Source organism: Sus scrofa, chromosome 15 (assembly GCF_054392235.1).
Source record: "Sus scrofa isolate SSC_HxYL_T2T_F1_AM1 chromosome 15, Sscrofa_HxYL_maternal_Yorkshire_Landrace_v2.0, whole genome shotgun sequence".
Classification (NCBI taxonomy): Eukaryota; Metazoa; Chordata; class Mammalia; order Artiodactyla; family Suidae; genus Sus; species Sus scrofa.
The window spans coordinates 63,684,526-63,705,184 of NC_139397.1; the positions used below are offsets into that span (position 1 = coordinate 63,684,526).

Consider the following 20,659-nt stretch of genomic DNA (forward strand, 5'->3'; position numbering starts at 1 on the left):
CGTTATAACATATCTCCTCAATGCCTTCAGTCACTTTAATATGAGGGTCACAGTCTGAGTTTTACTGGCCCTTCCTCCTCAATACCTTGCACTACCCTCTGTGGATTTTATGACTGGTATCATGAGTCTGCTTGCCAGTCCTAAATATACCCTGTTTTCCTAAAGATTCTTGCCTCAGGATTGCTGCTTTCTCTGCCCAGAATTACCTAAGGTTCCCCTACCTCTCTCCTGTGTCATATTAAATTCTACTCATATGTTCTTCATACCTTAATTCAATTGTCATATCTTCTGGGAATTATCCCACAGAAGTAAAGTTAGTGCTTCTCTTCTGTGTACAATTTGTTTTTGCTTTTGTGCTTACCACTTTAGGGCAGTGAGTCCTTGTTGTTTGTGATGGTTTCCCTCTCAATATCATGAACTCATTAAATCAAGAAATATGGCTTCCTCTTTTTTGAATCCTTAGGGCCTGGCATAGCTTTGATTATGGAAGATATTTGTTGAGTAGTTACTTATTGAGTATGGTCCCCTACCAGAAGCTTAGGGGTTATATTTGGGAGTCTCTGTTACTTTTCAGGTTGACCTTTTTCAACATTTATTCTCCCATATCAGTCCCAGATGTCCAGTTAAAAAATTGAGCCTAGTTTGGCATCTAAGTAGTCAATTCCAGAACTCCTTAAATCAATGCATAACTTACCTTAGATGACTTCCAGGCTCATACTCCAAATCACGTTGAATGAGCCCTTTCATGATGGAACCAAATTCCCCACCATTTGCCTAATTTTTAGTCCCTTCTTTTTATATACCCCAAATGCCAACTATCTTGAGTCTCTAATCTAAGACACTTTCCCTTTTATTTTCTCAAGACCTTTCATTTGTTCATTAATTGGGCATTCTTCACCAAATGCCAAGCACACTGCTAAGTGCTGGGGATATAACAGATTTCTGTATTCCTTAAGCCTAGAGTTTAGATGGGGGTAGAAAAGGTAAACACAATAGCAACTCAATGGAATATGTCCTCATACACAGATAGGAAGAATGGCTATGGAAGCACATGGCTGGGAAATTTGCCAAAGTTTGGGGAAATAGTGAACCCCTTTTTTTTAGGTTTTTAGGGCCTTACTCATGGCATATGGAGGTTCCCAGGCTAGGGGTCAAACTGGAGCTACAGCTGCCAGCCTACACCACAGCCATAGCAGCATTAGATCTGAGCCACATCTGCAACCTACACCACAGCTCACAGCAATGTTAAATCCTTAACCCACTGATTGAGGCCAGGGATTGAACCTGAAACCTCACAGTTCCTAGTCAGATTTGTTTCCACTGTGCCACTCCAATAGTGAGCATTTTTTGCAGAAATAATGTGTACACTGAGATTTGAAGATTATGCCATGGTTAATTAAGGAACCATGTGGTGAATTAAGTAACTCTTGCCTTCACTGGAACATCATTCCAGCAAAAGGCAAGAGTAATCCATGGAAATGCCATAGAACAAGGAACATATGTAATCCACATTTTGACAGACTACTAAGAGACAAGGCTTTAGAGCAAATATGGAATAATTGTATACACTGTCTTATACTCCATATTAAGTTTGAGTATAGCAAAGAAAAGTGAGAGACCATTAATCTATGTTAAAGCATAGATCTAATTAAATTTGTGTTTTACGAATACTGATTTGCCTAAAGTACTGTGACGCACAACTAAATGCTGGGGACCAGCTTAGAGGTCATGCTTCATTTGGATGACAGACATGGATGGTTGAAACTGATAACTTGAAATGGGCAAGAAGGCAAGCAGAAAGATATGAGAACAACTTTAGAATCCACAGGGTGCTGCCATGATCAATTGCACATGAGTGAGGGGGAGGGAGAAGGTTAAGTTGAAGATTCTGGAGTCAAGGATGATGCCAAGGTTTCTGGCTTGGGCAACTATGCAGAGGGTGGCAGTCATGACTATGCTAAAACATACAAGATTAGGTTATAGGGAAGATGATAAAATAGACTTTGGACATTTCGAAATTGAAGTGCTTGTGGGAAGTACAAATGGAGATGGTGAATCTACTACCCAGGGTTGGAAGAAACACTTAAGAGTCATTAGAAATTGGATGTAATTGAAATCACAGGAGTGAATGTGTTCACTGAAGAAGATAACACTGAGACAAGATAACCCAGAACAACACTGATGGGATGAGAGCAAAACAAGGCATCCTCTGGGCAAAAGGACAACCGGAGGCATGTGAGACCATGGAGTCTAATGGATCAGCATAGTTTCAAGAAGGAGCAAGTAGTATCAAATGTTGCTGAGATACCAAGTGAGATAAGGACTGAAAAATATTCATTTCATTTCATTAAAAGGAGGATTTTGGTTTTAGGGGATTGATGAGGATGGAAGTCAGGTAAGACTGGATTAAACTGTGGATGAGAGGGGAGGAAGTAAAGACACTGAGGAACACAAAGTTTTTGATTTTGAATGTTGCCATGAAGAAAATGATAGAAAGTAATGGTTGGATTCCACAAGTTTTCTGGTTCCTCATGCCTTGCCAAGTTGTGACTACTTTAATTCTTTCCCCTGAACATCCTTTGCATTTTCGTAACTATTTAAGTCAGATTTTCAAAAACCACAAGTGCCTCCATCCAGTCTGGGAATGGATTGGAGGTTTCCACATAAAGCCCCAAAGGCACCAATTCAAATGCGCTCAAGCGTCTTTTTGGTAATACAACTGTTTTCTAAAAAATCTCATGAATAATTCTAATATATTAAAAATAGATTAACTCTGAGCTGCTCTGATTTAAGTGGGTATGAAAAGCCCGAAGCCCTACACTCAGTCCCCTTACCTGGTTTTTCAAGGTGGTCTCTCACAGGCATTTCTAAAGAATCCTACGGATCTAGAGAACTCATGCTTAAAAGCATTCCCTAATTCATAGGTTATTTGGACTGAGGGAGACTGACTCTCAGCCTCCTTGTTCTAAGGATTTCCCCACATATATCTCTGGGACGGTGACTGAGAAATGCCACTTGCTGTCAGCACATATCTTGGGACAGAACAAAATAACAGATTTTTAAGATAACAGAGACCCTAGTAAAATTTGAATTCAGCTAAACATCCTTTAAATGGCATCCTGGAATCAAAAATATCATCTTGGTAAGCAATTCCTTTTCTTCCCATATATCACTGCTCTATTCTATTTTTACCGGCTGTTAGACTGTAGAACCTGGGAAGGCCAGGGCAGGAAATGGGAGAATGATGAACATGAGGGAGCTGCTGAGCCTTTTGTGGACAGCTCAGTACATGGCCTCCCAGATTCTCCGAGGATGCCAAAGCATGTCAGCAGATGAAATTTGAATGCTTTGACAAAGCATAAGCTATGTGAGGTATCATAGAAATGACAGCAGCATAAGTAACAGAAAATAATAGATATTTGTACAGCACAAAGTGTATGAAAGAGCTTCCCAAAGTAGATGGAGGATAGTATTCAGGACTTCTTTCTGTTTGTAACTGCTGGCTGGCAGCAGAGAAAAATCAATCTACTGGGTGAATGAATGCAGCTATGAATAAACAGAAAGGGAGAGAAACCACCTTGTACTGGAATAACAGCACCTATGATGTCTTTAAATAGCTTATACCATTCCTGACAAACATGGAAAAGCCGTAAAGGGAAAAGAGGAGAAAATAAACCACATTACCCTTCACTTCAGCAACTCTTCAAGTGCAGATATTGTTACTGTCTCCTTACAGAGGAGATTGAAAGAAACTGAGTGGCATGTTCTAAGTCACAGAGCTGATAAGGGCAGAAGCTAGGATTTTTCCCACATAATTTCCAAAACGTTCTCATTGCACCAGTAGGTTTCAAAATCAACATTCTTAAAAAATGTAAACAAGAACTTACCAGGAGAACACAGGGCTGCCTTTCCTGATACAACTAGTACTTTTTATGGTTCCCTTGTATTTGTTGATCAAAACTGGGGTCAGCTGAAGTTTACATTTTTTATAATGAAATTTCTTCTCTTGGGCAGGAACACCAGGGTGATGGCCACAAGATAAAATCTGAGGTGGTAATAAGAAAAGAGCCTTCAATACTTCCACTCAAAGCTCAGAATTCCAAGGTTACTGCCTCTGTTTCTACAACCATTAGAACTTTTAAAACATTCTTGACTTTTCAGCTTTTGTCCCTTTCAGAACTGCAAATGTCCCTCTGTGAATTCACTTAATCCATCCTTTGTTTAGACATTAGTTATTTCTAATCTTTTATTGGGTGTTACATCAGAATTATCCAAGGCCAAGAGCTATGCTTCCATTACTTGTAGTGATGGAAGATGAGAGGTTTGTAAGAGAGCTCCCCTACTACTAATTTAAAAAAATAACAAAAACTGAAATTCACAAGTGAGTAATCTATTAAAACACCTAGCCTTGTTGCCATGGCAAATTTAGAATGGCCTCCCTCTTTTTCCACACATTTCCTGTTCAAGTGCTCCTTCATGACTATTCCACTGAAAGAGCCATCTCAATGGCCATTTTAACTGGATTTTGTTAAGGTAGAAATGCTGGAAGTTGGCTCTCCCTGTACTAAGTATCTTAAGAATGCCTCTGGTCCTTATGTATCTCTTGAGGGAAGATTTCTCTTACTGCCCCAGTTCCCCTAACCACTGTCCCAGATTCTGATACACATTTCCTAGAAAGTCCTGAATGTTAAAAAAAAAAAAATTTCTGGAAATTCTGCCCTAATGGCTACACAGCTGCAATGAACTGTTTTCATCTAAGTTCCTTCTCCAAAAATATCTTTCTATTTAGCAGTTTGCTTGAGTTGTGATTGAGGTATGCTATCCTAACAAGGAGGATTTCACTTCCTTTAAAACAAATGATTTTTGGCAGGGGTGATTTGGCAATAACTGGAAACATTTTTGGTTGCCAAAAATGGAGGTAGGAGAGATGTTTGGGAATATGAGTGGCATATAGAAGATGAGGCTAGAATACTGCTAAATAGTCTGCAGTGCACAAGCCAGACTCCGATAACAAAGAATTATGCAGCCAAAAATGCCAATTTTGCTAAGGTTTAGAAGCCTTGCTTTAAATAAATTTTCAGAGAATGGGGCTTTACTGCTCTTCTACCATGGAGAAGCAGCTGGGTTCTGATGTCAGACAAAAAAAAAAGGTTCTAAAGAAAGGTGAATTGTGGTTAAAAGTTTAAGCTTTGAGTCAGACGGACATGGATTTTACTTCCAGATCTTCTACTTAGCTGTGTGATCTTGGATAAGTTATGTAACCTCTCTACAACTGAGTCTTCTCAGATGTAAAAGGAAATCAGATTACTATGAAGAATCAGCAAACGCACACAAGATGCTTGTCACTGACACTAGTAAAGACAAGTGTGTGTTAGCTATGACAATATTCTCTAGTGAGAGTTTTATCAACTCTCAGTTCAATATACTCAGACCAGACAGAACTAAGTCTTGATATCAATCAGACCCAGAAGCATCTACCAAAAGACAGCCTTCATTCCATTGTCTTGTATTAACTAGTTCTTAGCCTTCTATTGCTGCCATAGCTCTTTCTTTTGCAAAAGGAGACTATGAGGGTGAGAGAAGTATGCCCAGCCCTAACAGTTACTCATTCATCATGTCTGCCTGGGCTTCTGACAGGAGGGAAGTATGGATGAATAGATTGGAGGTGAAGCTGGAACAAAGATGACTAAGACTTGATTTCTAATTTAAAAACTCAAGGGACTTATTGAGAATGAGAGAACTAAGACATAGACACAGAGAAGTCTGACACAAGAAGAAAATGATACAGCACTAGGAAGATGAGGCCAAAGTTCGGAGAGCTTTATGGCAGTTTCAAGGAGAAGTGGTTTCTCTAAGATTTTTCAAGCAAAAACTTGCATGAGTTTAACAAGCTCATGGCTTGTTGGTGCTGAATAATAGCCCACTATCCAGAAGTACTACAGTTTCTTTATTCAGTCACCTACTGAAGGACATCTTGGTTGCTTCTAAGTTTTAGCAACTATGAATAAAACTTCCACAAACATCCAATTGCAGATTTTTATTTTTATTTCAATTACTTTGAGTAAATATCAAGGAGTGCAATTACTAGACCACATAGTTTAAGAGTAATGCTTAGTTTTATAAGAAACCACCAAGCTGACTTCCAAAGCAGCTATGCCACTTTGCATTCACACTAGCAGTGAGTCAGAGTTAACTTTGCTCCACATCATCAAAGGATTTGGTATTGTCAGTGTTCTGAATTTTGGTCATTCTAATAGGTATAGAGTGGTATCTCCTTGTTGTTTCCATCTTTATTTCCCTGATGACATTTGATGTGGAGCATCTTTTCATATGTTTATTTGCCATCTGTTTATCTTCTTTGGTAAGGTGTGGGTTAAAGTTTCTGGCCCAGTTTTTAATTGGATTGTCATATGCCCTTTTAATTTTAATGAATTCTATCAAATGCACTTGTCAGAGGAACATAGAAAGCCAAGGGAAAAAAAAGAGAGAGAGAGAAGAGGTGATGCAGAGAAAACTGAGAATTTAAGTAGTGACACTGAAATAACCACTCAAAAAGCATTTGTTTCAGAGTTAAGGACAGGATGTGAAAGTTTAGCCACATCCAATGGCATTCCATTTTTTAAGAGGTAAACACTATTCAGACAACATATTCCTAAGCAAAGCCAACTCCTTCCTTTGTGTCTGAATGAAGAAAACCTGTCTGATCCAGTGCTGGTATGTTGGAGTTGTGAGATGGTATAGTTGCCAACCCATTATTTTCCTAAGAGATTTTTACAGGTAATTTTCAATGTATGTGATTTTCGTTTTATGAGTTGACATGAGAAACTAACCTGCTTAAAAATAAGTTAGTCTACTCTGTGTTCATTCCTGTTTCACCTTAGAAATACTCTTTAATTCTGGTTGTTCTCCTTAAAGACTCCCCACACAAGCACAAATAATATTCACGGTCATTGCATTGTTTGATTGCCTAAGTGATATCTGCAGTGAGGTGACAGGTCAGATTTTTATTCTGGAATGTGAATCTCTTAAGATATTTCTGTAGCACAAATGGATTGAAACATTCAGTTGTGATGAAAGTCTTGGAAGGGGTAGATTGCATTAATGATTCTACTGTCTAAATTTTATTTTGAGGGACCTCAAATAAGAGATAATCACCAGCCATTGATTGTAAATAGTACCAATTGTACTTATTTTTATGTTTATGCTTTAGATTAGCAACTATCAGTGATTACCATATCATAAATAGCTCTATAAAATTAAGATTTTTTTTTCTCTTAGTGATCTTGCATGAATTCAAGTTCTGACCCTACACATTCCTAGTTGTTAGGACCTGAGGGGGTTATTGCGACAATTCAAAAAGTCAAGTGAGATCATACATAAAAACAGTGGGTCTGAAAAACAGAAAGCTTTCATCAGTCACTAGCTACTGCTGTCGTAGTGCTTATTAATGTTATTCTTCCCTGAGTACAAGGTCAAGAGGCTTTGGGGGGAAGGCATGTAGGGTAGACTACGGGGCAGCCTGTGCTGTGTACAGCAGGAGCTATGGACTCTTGAGCATCCTCTGGCTCTCACTTTGATGCAATTCACTCTAGAGAAATAAAAGCTGCCCCAAATTTATGCCACCATTTTCCTAATAAGCTTAAAGTTGATCTTTTGGGTCCTTTCTACCATCTCAAGATAAGAAAGGTAGTTTTCCATCAGTTGGTTCATTTAGGGTGCCACCTGGGTGAGTAGATTACTCAAGCTGAAACCATGCAGTTTGGGGTTGGAGCTGTCTGGTTTGGTTATATCCACTGATCAAATTCACTGTATCATTACTAAATTCTTTTACCCCCAAACTCTAAATGCAGCCTGTCTCTGAAGAAATTTAATGAACATATCAAGAGGAAGGCTAGCACACCATGTAAGCCGCATACAACCAACATGAGATAGCCACCTCTTTGCAAGATCTTTGAAACCTCCATACTGCACTGCCATCTCTTTCACCAAAAATAGAGGAATAAAGTCAACTTTGTTTACTTTTAAAAAATAAAGTGAGATAAAAGCAAATGACTCGAAAATGCCTCAGTTATTCTCCAGATTAAGAGCTTGAGTCAATTTCCTGAATAGCAAACACTATTTTTTCTCTGTCATTTCTTCTTTCTTACCAAGCTTAGAGGAATTTTATTAATTATAAACAAAGTGATTAATTAAACCAATTCCTGCCATCCTCCCCTCTTCCTTCCAGGTTTAGTGGTAATTAATCATGGCCATTCTGGGCTTTTACTTGCATTAAATTTGTGCTTTACTATGTTATTTTGGTTGTCTCTTAGAAACTCCATTGTGTCAGCATACAATGATGCAGACAATAGGTTCAGAAATGTAAATTAAGCTTGATTCACCCCACTCCTGAAAGGGAGCTCCTGAGTCTTTTAAGAGAATGCCTTCCATCACTGAATGTGAAGTTGTCCATTAGCACCAAGGTGTCTGGAGCTTTTCACAGTGTTTTCAATAGGACACCAGATGATGTGGGCCAAGAGAAACATGTACTCTAGCAATAGCAGATCATTTCCCTGTTTAAATAGGATTTAAGACCTTCACAGGTTCCTGCTGAGGTCTGGGTTAAAGGATCCAGTGTTGCTGCAGCTGTGGCATAGGTCACAGCTGTGGCTGGCTGGAGAACTTCCACATGCTATAAACAAACAAACAAACAAACACATAACTAGGATTTAAGAGATTTGGATCAAAGTGCAAACAATCAAATTGGGACTATCTCAAGGGCCTTGAAACTAAGATAATTCATGTTGAAAAATATCACAATTTTAAGCCTTCTCTCAAAATAAAGTGTTAAGTTTCTGTTTAAAATAGTGATTTTGCTGTTCCCAATTCCCTTGAAATTCTTGGAGAGAGAAAAAAACAAACATAACACACACCCACTACCACACCCACATACAAACATGTGCAGGCACACACAGCAAATCAGCTACTGTAACACTATGCAATTTTCCAACATTTGGAAAGTCTGTGGTGACACAGAGACTTATGTTTGGTGACAGAGGCTGATACATACCTGAAGGAGAACAAACTTTCTTTCCTGAAGAACTTTAGGGTAGCATCTTGTACCTCCTCTATTTTTAGATTAGTAGAGCCAAGGTCTACAAGAAAAGAACACTTTTAGGATATGCCATATCACCCAGTATATTTCTTTGAAAATAAAAGTAGAAGGGGTTGGTGATAGAGCACTGAGTTTTGGAGTTATAATTCCAACAAGTAAATTGTTTGGTGGGGTGGAGAGGGGTGCAGACTGAGGACTCTACCTACTCATATATTTCATCTCTTCTGCACATTAAAGAGGAGGAGCGAAGGAAGTTTCCATCGTGGCTCAGCAGAAATGAATTTGACTAGCATCCATGAGGATGCAGGTTCAATCCCTGGCCTTGCTGAGTGGGTTAAGGATCTGGCATTGCCATGAGCTGTGTGTAGGTCACGGATGTGGCTCAGATCCAGGGTGGCTGTGGCTGTAGTGTAGGCCAGCAGCTACAGCTCCAATTCGACCCCCAGCCTGGGAACCTTCATATGCTGTGGGTGCGGCCCTAAAAAGACAAAAAAATAAAAAATAAAAAAGAGAGAGAAGATGGGTGACGGAGTCTCAAATCAATTCTGCTTACACCCATGGAGTCATGACCTATAAGCTAATAGCCAGACGTTTTAATTTGTCCTCCAGTTGTATACCTAAAAAGGGAATTCCACTCACATCTATTTAATATGTCCATCTATTATCCACATGGCATAAAATGAATTGTAAGCTTTTGGAAGAGTCGAGAAAAGCTGAGTTTTCCCCTTGGTACACAAAGGGTCTTTCTCCCTATGTGTGAGTGGATTCTTCATAACCAGGAAAATGGGACAGCAAACCACATTAAAGATTAAAAATCAGTAACAGTGACAATATAAGTAAGATTTCTTCTGATAGAAGGCAGGTATTCTTTATCCATGCTGTAACTCTCCCCTTCTGTATCTCCCTGTCTTAGTCACTGGGATATTTTCCAGTCCAACCAAGAGAATACTAGCTTTCTTTCTTTCCTTCCCTAATTATGTTATTTTTCTCCCTAGTTGAGAAGCTGGCCACTAATAATGAGCTTAATATAACCTCAGTTGTAAGACAGTTATAATAGTAGGACTGTGTTTATAATAATAGGGCTGGTTACAGGATAGCTTTGAGCATTAAATGTGATGGTGCAGGCAAAACGCTTACTGCAGTGTCCCACACATAGAAACACCTCGTAACGTAAAAACCCAGTAAATTCTATGACCCAAACATTCTAATTTGGGACTAGGTTACACACATTGCCCGGCTAACAGAGGCCTGGCCTGCATTTAGTGAAACACAGAAAAATCTGGGCCCAAAGGCAACTCAGTAGCAGAGGGAGCAAATGCATCCAAGAGTCTGGGTGTCCCCATGACCAGTGCTAGCAGATGTTATGTCCCACTTGACTGTGTCTTTTTTGTCCTGTTATCAACCATCCCATTCTCTCATTAAAGGAAACTGAGGAGTTCCCGTCGTGGCATGGTGGTTAACGAATCCAACTAGGAACCATGAGGTTGCGGGTTCGGTCCCTGCCCTTGTTCAGAGGGTTAAGGATCCGGCATTGCCATGAGCTGTGGTGTAGGTCACAGACGAGGCTCAGATCTCGCGATGCTGAGGCTGTGGTGTAGGCTGGCAGCTATAGCTCCGATTGGATCCCTAGCCTGGGGACCTCCATACACCGTGGGAGCGGCCCTAGAAAAGGCAAAAAAGACCAAAAAAAAAAAAAAAAAAAAAAAAAAGGAAATTGAGATTGCTTTTTTTCCTTCAGAAACAAAGTAAAAACTAGCCCACATAGTCCATAAGAATCGTGGTCACCTGATCACTAGGAGCTAGGAAGTGATTCTCTAGCAATCTGTGCGGGTGAACAAGCCGAGCAGGAGCGTCCTTGACCCTCAAATGACCATTTAATTGGGAGAATTTCTCCATCTGCTACTGTGGCAGATTGCTGCTTTGATATGTAAGTGTATAATCTCTATCTTACCCTACGACTACAGCAACTACAGAGATGTGTATCAGGGCAATGCTACCTGCTCTAAACCTCAGTGGCTCAACACATAGAAGGTCTTTTTTCACTTGCCTTAAGTCCAAATCAGGTGTTCCCAGCTAGTGGGCAACTCCCTTCTCAGCAGCTGTTTAGAAGTTCAGCCTCCTTCCGTTTTAAGGACGTCTACATCAGGCCAGTGAAGAGGGAAAAGGCAGGGAGTCCTTGACAGACCAAGGGTCTGATAGCAGACGTTGCTCTGTTCATTTTACTTGCTAGAACTTAGCCATATGACCACACCTAGCAAGGAAGTCTGGGAAAGGTAGTCTAAGTGGGTGACTGTAAGAGAGGAAGTGGTCAGGCTGAAGGTCCAGGTGAAGCCACTCCACAACGTCTGCTGACAAACACAGAACCTAGAGAAAGCTCTCCTTAATTCTGAATAAGAATCTGGGATGCATATACACACTTTTGGGATAAAGCTTATGGAAAATACTTTGAGCCTAGAATATTTACAACCATTCTTAAGACTGTGGAACATCCTACCTATGAAAATTATTTAATCTAGGAAGGAGAAAAGTATGATTCACAAGACCATGCTCCAGGAGCTGGAAGGCATGATCTCTTAGGAGCAGCTGTGGAAGCCACAAAGACAGATGGGCTGAGAATGAGGCAGTGCTGTAAATAGACAGTCCTGTAAGAAATGATGCCTCATAGAAAATATTGCATCTTGATGTTTCACATTAATATGTATGATAAATATTTTCCTAAGTCATTCAATACATTTTCATAGCTGTTGATGATTTATATTATAAATCATAATATTCACAACAGAGGCTTCTTCTCAAACTGTATCATTTTTACCTGCTGCAAACTTTTAGAGTTAGGCTTCTCTATTTATTCTTTTTAATAAACCTCAGAATTTAACATAAACATGTATATTGGGAAAACTGATATCTTATGATATCAAATCTTCCCATCCAGAAATGTATTACTCAATGTATTCAGGCATTCTTTTAGGCTGCTAAGTAAAGTTTTATTTGCATATTTCTGCACTGTTACTTACTAGTAAGGTAAACTTAAGCACATCACTTAACTTCCTACAGTGTAAGTTTTTTAATGGGATTAATAAAAATAACTATTTTACAGCAGAGTATTAAGTGAGATAATATATATAAAGGCACTTATCATGTCTGGCATAGTAATAACTGTTTAATAAATGTGAGCAATTATTACAATTATTGCTAGATTTATTAAATATTTACTTTCTAATTGCCTTGTAAATATACAAGGAAGATTTTTTTCATGTATTTATTAGATTCTAATTTACTAAATTCTGATTATTTCTAATGATTTTTTCAGTTGCTTATCTTAGTTTTTCATGTAGGAATTAGAAAATATTATTACAATAATGAAAAATTAGAATCTTAGTTTCTTATACCTAAAGTTAATTTTAATCCTATATTATATTGATTAAAACCTCTACAACAATGCAGAATAACAGTAGTGAAAATATATGTGCCTGTCTTGTTACTGGATTACAAAAGATGAGATGTATTTCTCTTTAATATGGGGTGCATGGCCCTGCTTGAGCTACATAATGTTTATACCATTTTAAAAGGTAGGGTAGAATTCCCATTGTGGCTCATCAGTAATGAATCTGACTAGTATCAATGAGGACGGAGGTTTGATCCCTGGCCCTGCTCAGTGGGTTAAGGATCCAGTTTCACCACAAGCTGTGGTGCAGTTTGCAGCAATGACACAGATCTGGCCTTGCTGTGGCGGTGGTGTAGGGTGGCAGCTTCAGCTCTAGTTCGACCCCTAATCTGGGAACTTCCATGTGCCTCAGTTGCAGCCCTAAAAAGACAAAAAAAAAAAAAAGTAAATTTTCAGTCTTACTTTTTTTGGAGTGCGTGTTTATTTTTTATTTGAAAAAAATTTAAATAGATAAAATAGTGTTGCTTTTATCAGATATCTGCTAAACATCTAATTATATGATATCATGGTTTTATAAGTCTGGTCTAACACTGTTTTGAATTAAATTTATAAATATGGTTGAACCAGTTTTACATTACAGGAGTGAATCTTACTTGATTTTGATGTATTCTTCAATAATAGGCATAACTGGATCTATGTATATGAATAAAACTGGATTCTAAAAATTCTAAATTATTTAAAGTTCATTGTCAGATTTTAGCATTGAGATTATGCTACATCCATTCCATGGTTTCGGATTTCTATTTTTGTCTATGTTTTAAAATAGTTCACATAATATCTTTTAAAGAAGAATTTGGTATAATTAACTCATAAAAACACCTGGAATTGGCACCTTTTCTGAAAGTAGTTATTTGGCATTACTTTAAATTTCTTAATTTATTGTTTTATTCATATTTCCTTTGTTGATCTTCAGTCCACTGTACGTGAATATTCCTAGAAAATCATATATTTTACCCAGAATTTCTCATAAAAGATATAAATAAAAGTACAGGGTATTTTTAGTTAAAACATTTTCTTAGTATGGATACCAGTTTATCCGTAAAATGAATAAATTGAATGGAACAAATTTTAGAGTCTATTTCAACTCTAATTTCCTTTCTTTCTTTCTTTCTTTCCTTCTTTCTCTTCCTTCCTTCCTTTCTTTTTTTTCTTTTTTTCTTTTTAGGGCTACACAAGCGGCTTATGGAGGTTTCCAGGCTAGGGATTGAACTGGAGCTTCAGCAGCCAGCCTATGCCACAATCACAGCAATGCAATGCAGGATCCGAGCCTTGTCTGCAAACTACACCACAGCTCACAGCAATGCCGGATCCTTAACTCACTGGGAGGGTCCAGGGATCAAACCTGCATCCTCGTGGATACTAGTTGGGATTGTTTCCACTGAGCCACAATGGGAACTCCCAATTCTAACATTTTATGACTGTGATTAATTGATTAAAGCAAATCAATTACTAATTTCAATGAAGAAATGACTTTGTTATGTATTTATCTGTACTTTTCTATCTTGGCACCATCATCCAGATTCTCACCATCTTTCTTATGAGACCCTTCTAGTTGATGCCCTTTTAGTCAGTATCACCTTCTCAAATCTATGCACAGTATCCAGGCCAGATTTAGCTTCCTGAAACATGTTTGCATACAATCCCTCTTAAAATTCACCCCACCCCGTCAACACCTTGTTTCATTCTACTCTTTAGGTACCAAGATTCACCTTTACTATTAAGTCTTCTATCTGTTCCCTAGTGAGCCTTTCCTCCAATTAGGTTCTGTGTCACATTTATGGTCTGTTCTATTACATTTACGCATGGCCTGTGTCACTTATATGGTTATTCTATGCATGTCATGAACAAATGCATTAATGTGATAGTGGTGGTGAGCCTCTAGGGTCAGGTTTATATTTGAGAGTCATCATGCAGCCTGGTTGCTCAGAATAAGTTTTAAATTATGCCCATTTCCCTTTTTCTCCACCCATTGTGACTAAGTAGAGCAGGCATGGAACCTGAGAATCTACTTTTTTAAGTGTTCTGAGTAATTTTGTTGTAACTGGCATTCAGGAACCACTAAACTAGACTCTGAAATCCAGACCCAAAGTCCCAATCCAGAGAAGTAGAGATACTAGATACTTCCTCACCTGCCACAAGCCAGCCTCCAAGGTCTGCCTCATGCCCAAGGACATCTTTCTTCCTTAGATGATGGACAATGTAAACTCTCTTTAGGGGAGAATGCTCTGTATGCATGATGGATGGTGTCTCACTCCAGAGCATTAATGGTTTAATTAATAAGCAAAATAACATCAGAGAAAGTCCAATTTAATCAAGGAGAGTGAAACATGGAATACTAGAGAGAGCAGTCCTACTGTCTACCTTTCCCTGAATGGCTGGGAAAGTAAGAGAGAAAACAATAAGGTCAAAGAATTCTAGAGCGTGGAGGAAATCCAAACACCCCCACTGATTTCTCAGGATAAGTTCTACGAAAGCCTTACAGGAACTGAACTTCCCTTGCCTCTCACATTTTATCTCCTACTCTTCCTGTGGTACTCACTCCATTCTGGCCACTCTGGCTGCCTTCTTTTTTTTCCCAAAACTCTAATATTTTTTCTGTCCCAAAGACTGACTTTCATTTTGTTTTAGTTTTTGCTTAAAATCCATCTTCTCACAGTATGTACCCCTAGTCACCACTCTATATAATATCAACCATCACCACACACCATTCTCTTACCATGCTTTATTTATCAGTGACCTGACAGTATTATCAGCCATTCATTGGTTTATTTTATGTATCACTTCCACCAAAATGTCAGCTCCATGAGGGAAGGCACCTTGCCCACTGCCTTCAGGAAATTAGTTTGATCATACTCCCTGCAGCATCCCTAATGTTGCTACCAGTTTCTTCTTTCCATTTCATACATGCATACATCATGGTAAAATTAATTTTCCTAAAGATAAGTTGCAATCACACGACTCCTTTGCTCAAAACATTATGTTTTAGTTTACTCCATATAGTAATTCCTCACAATGGCAATTTGATGCATTCCTAGCCTAGTTTTTATATCACGATCTCTCACCATTCACCTACTATTTATTTCAACCAAAGTAGACTTTGGAATGTTCTCAAAAATATGTTCTATATCTCCATTCATGCATTTTCAAAATTTTATCCATCTTATATGTCTTATCTCAAATCACTCCCACTTTATGAAGAAATTTTCAGGTTTTATTTTGATTTTTTAAAATTATTTTTTAAAATAGTTATTTCCCCAGTTTTGATTGAAAATGTTACTCCACTCTGACTTCCTGAAGAACTCAGCCTGTGACTGACTCTTTATTGTACTTACCTTACCTTTTTTTCTCTTCCATTCCACGGCAAGACCAAGACCATGTTTTACTCAACTACACACGGCCCCAGTAGAGCAGAAAGCCTGATGTCTGGTTGACATCCATTTACTGAGCACCTGTTGAATGCAGACAGACTGGGTGAGTGCTGGATCAAAAATAAAATAACTATCTGGATTTGAAACAATTATTAATGCCACTGTGCAGAGAAGGCTAGGTAACACATCCAAGGTCACAGTGATGGAGCTAGAATTCCAATTCAGCTATTCTGCCTCCAGAGTATCAGTATGGCAATGGCATACACAAAGCATATGATCTGAAAGATTACAAGGAACTTTACTCAGAATGCAGCAAACAGAATCTGGAGAAGGATACAACATCTGGTTATTTTGGCTGTAGATTTTAGAATTTCTGTTATTCTTTCCTCATGATAGGTTGCAAGGGTTTATTTCTGAGCCTGACACATTTTCATGTTGTTTTATCTTCTTGATGGAAATGATGTACTATCTAGATTTACAAGCCTTTTCTGAAAAATATGCATTCTATATAGCTACTCAATTGCATCATCTGGTAATTTAAGCCAGTCAACACCACGTATTCAAGACAATCAAGGGACCTGGGAACAATTAGTCAGGAGGCCTTGACAGCCACAGAGTAAATTACATTTATGAGCCTACTCTGGAGCCATCACAAAGAGCTCTTTGATGAGAACATGGGCTATTTGTTCCTGTCCATTAAGCAATATCTATATGGATGTTGGTTGTTGGTTTGCACAACCCTCAGGTTTTGTTTTTACAGGTCAGAGTGGAGATTCCAAACATACAGTGTTGTCTGGACCACTTGCAAGAGTGATTGAAATGTATCAGCATTTCATGGACTTGGAATCCACACAACTTTTGAAGGTACTTTAGCACATTTTTTTTTTTTTTTTACTAGATATTTGTCCATATGTATAATGGAAAGTATATTAAATGTGAATTTAGGAATCTAGATCATCCTCTCACTAGTTTATTATCTAGGCAAGTCATTTAACTTCTCTAGTGTAAAAAATAGGGGATGGAAGATTAAATAAAGTTTCTCTTCACTTAAAAATTCTAATTGTATGCTGGATACACATGATATACAGATGCAAAGCTTTATGTGTATTTTAAAAATCTAGTATAATTTAGAAATAATCCTTTTTTACAGTTTCCTAAGCTTCAAGAGGAGATACTAAAATAAAATATGTGAAACAAATCTCTTGGTCTTATATTTAGGATAAGAAATGGATCTGATATTATTGCTCAAAACCAAAGCCCAGAGTTCATTTAATGGGGTGAAGTAAATTCACCCCATTCTGTTCCTTAGATTATGCTGTTATAGTAGCAACAAATATGTATAGTACCTATGGATATGAAGAAATAGAGAGCAATGTGGTTCCTCAACTGTCCTAAAGTATACATTCCACAGAGTATGACATTAGAATGTTTTCAATTAGAAGTAAAAGAAAACCCAACTTAAACTTGTAAAAACAGAGGAATTCATTTAAAATGTTGAATATCTTCCTTTTGAGCTATTTTTAAAAAATATGTACTGATATATACATACATATGTATATAAGCATGTATATTTATATCTGTGTAATATACATACAAATAGGTGATTTATATGTGTTATATTATTTAACACATAAGTAGAAATGGATCTTAACTTTTTTTTTTACTGCTTAATATATTTTGGAGTATAACTTATTAGGATACATAAAACTATCTCAATCTTTTAAACCTTACAGGAGTCTATTTTTAACCATCCCCATACATATGAGCATTTAAATTCTTTCTAAGAATTTGCTTAAAGACAACCTGTCCAGTGAACTATTTGCTCACCAGGGCAAAGAGGCTTCCCAGTCCAGTCCACTTTTAGGGGGAAGGTCCCTCTTGCTGGTTCCACCTGGCCAAGTTTTTGTGTGAACATGTTTTAATTTCTCTGCAGGAAATACCTAGAAGTGCAATTGTTGATTCTTAGGGTAGTTGCATGTTTAGCACTTTAAGAAATTACTAAACTGTTTTCCAGGGTGACTACATTATTTTATATTTCCACTAGTAGTGTGTAAGTGATTCACATTCTATGCATTTTATCAGCATTTGGTATTATCAGTATTTTTTAAATTTTAGCCATTTTTTTCTAAGTGTGTAAAGACATCTCATTGTGGCTTAATTTTTTTTTATTAATTTGCATTTACATTTAGTATTATTTTAATTTACATTTCTTTACATGGTCAATGACATTGAACATCTTTTCATGTGTTTATTTTTCATCTGTATATTCTCTTGGGTGACATGTCTCTTCATACCTTTTGTCTATTTTCTGTTTGGATTGGTTGTTTGGACACTTGCTCTTTGTCAGATATATAGTTTGCAAATATTTTCTCCAAGTCTATTAAATTTTCTTTTCCATGGAAATTTTAGAATAATCTTATCTATTTCTACAAAAACAAAAACAAAAACAAAAAGGAAACAGGTTGCTCAGGTATTGACCTATATTAAACCTATAGACCAATTTGAGTGAATTTCCTATATTGAATCTTCTAGACCATGAAAATGATATGTCTATCTACATTTTAAAAATTTTTCCTTGATTTTGTTCATCAGAACTTTATAGCTTCCAACATAAGATCTTGTACCTCTTTTGCTCAGCATATCTCTCAGTAATTTCATTTTCTTTGGTATGATTATAAATGGTACTATGATTTTAATTTTGATTTCCAAGTGTGAATTGTTATTATTATTTTAATCATTATTATGATTATTTTACATTGATCATGTATCCTGTGATATGGCAGACAATATTATTCCTAGGAGGGTTTTTTTGGTAAATACTTTGGGGTTTTTGACATAAACAATAATGTCCTCTGACAATAGAGACAGTTTTGCTTCTTTCCAAACTTCACGTTTCATTTATTTTTCATATCGTATAGTAGCAAATAAAACTTTCAGTAGTATGCTGAATAAGACTGGTAAGGGCAGACATCTGCCTTATTACCAATTTCAGGGAGAAAGACTTCAGTGTCTCACATTCAGTGTAATATCATTAGTTGTAGGGTTTTTGAAGAAGTTCTTTATCAATTTGAGGTAGTTCTCCTCTTTCCTGACTTGCTCACATTTTTTTATCATGAATGAGTGTTGGGCTTTTTTTTCATATGTTTTTACTATGTCAATTAATATGATCATATGATTTTTCTTCTTTCGTTAATTCCTTCTTTAGAAGAAATCAATCTTTACATAGACTGATTTTCTCATATTGAGCCAACCTGACATAGTTGGAGTAAATTCCACTCAGTTATGATGTTTAGCTCTTTTGGATATTATTGGATTTGGCTTGCTAATTTTCTATTGAATATTTGCGTGTTAAATTCATGAGAAATATTTTCTATGATTTTCTTTTTGTGTCTTTGTCTAATTTTTGATATCATGGTAATTCCATATGCATAAAATTGAGTACAGAATTGTTTCTTCCTCTTCTACTATTCTTATAACCCTTTTCTCTCTTCTAATTGTCTCCTGGATGACTGCATCATGTAAAGTGTGTTCTTCTATATAGTATTTTCATTATCAATGCCAGTTTTACTCAAAGTTTACTTAAGAGGAATTATTACAATTTCCAGTTGGAAGGTGTTTTTTTTATGTTCAAGTTTACTATTCATTTTTAGTTTTACAACATTTTTATAAAAAAAATGTCTTTAGTCTAATTGGGAGAAATTATTGTGGTTTTCTTTAAGGCTTCATGTGTAATCATATTATGCAATTGGATAGAAGATTCATCTCTTATCAAATTATTAAGTGTAATAAATTTCAATTAGATATACCTTGCTGTGTCTTTTCCCCTCCAATCCTTTTCAGTGATTCTCATTTAAATTTGCTCATATTGCTCAAAGCTGTCCACCATTAGTTTGTTGTACCTTAATAAGTGACTCTTCCGCAGTTTCCAAAGAGATCTTCATTTCCATGACAGTTTTATTTTTTCCCATTTCTTTCCTTCTTTCCACCAGTTTACTTTTCTTCTCCCAATGCCCTTTACCTAAAATTTCTCTGAACACTGACATTTCTGCCTTCAGCAGGTATTTTTAAAAGGTGAGTGTTTTATCACTTTTTTGATATAATGGTTATTAGTTTTAATGATCTTTATCTACTCTATGGAAACACTTTTAAGTGAATATTTGTTATCTGACATTTATCTTTTCCTTACTTTTGACATGTTCACAAAACTTTTTAGTTTCTAATTGTGTTTTATAATTTAATTTTTTTTCTTTTTAAACAATTGTTCACTATGTGGTATAGACTTACTTTGATTAATTGTGTGTCAGAATTGTTTTCTTAATTAGCCTATGTTTGAATGAGGTGTGTTCTTCCCAGCTTAACTATTTTAGGTGTGGAAGAGTGTGGCCCCATTCTGAGACAACAGTGATTTTTCTTGGTTTGAAGAGAGGTCCGTAGTGAAGGGCTTTATCTGGGAAATGTTTACCTTTGTTTCTCCCATTCACCAGAGATCAGTGGTCGCAGTATTGCTCCAAAGTCATATTTTATTGTCTCCATTCCGGCTTACCTGCAAACAGCCTGCTGTAAACCTGGCATGTTTGTGTAGTCCACCTTCCTTGCTTTCCCCAGTGTGAAAATGAAATAAAAATGAAGCATGGAAGCTCCTACTTTAAGCCTCTTTTTCCCAAAAGTGGAATTGTTGATTTTACTTAACATCTGCAACTTACTCCAGAAAACTGAGCTCTGCAGTCACCAGTGTCTAGACCTCTTTCTACA

The 20,659-nt window shown here is 37.0% G+C and overlaps 1 protein-coding gene across 1 annotated transcript in view; it reads right to left on the minus strand.

Moving 5' to 3' along the window:
• KCNU1 (potassium calcium-activated channel subfamily U member 1) overlaps window positions 1-20,659 on the minus strand; it is a 610,139-nt gene that overhangs the window by 207,926 nt on the left and 381,554 nt on the right. Inside the window, exons 7-9 of the mRNA XM_085000045.1 lie at window positions 15,872-15,988; window positions 9,050-9,134; window positions 3,888-4,045 (exon numbers count right to left, since the gene is read on the minus strand). The gene's annotated coding sequence lies outside the window, so the exon portion shown is untranslated. The remainder of the gene's footprint in view (window positions 1-3,887; window positions 4,046-9,049; window positions 9,135-15,871; window positions 15,989-20,659) is intronic.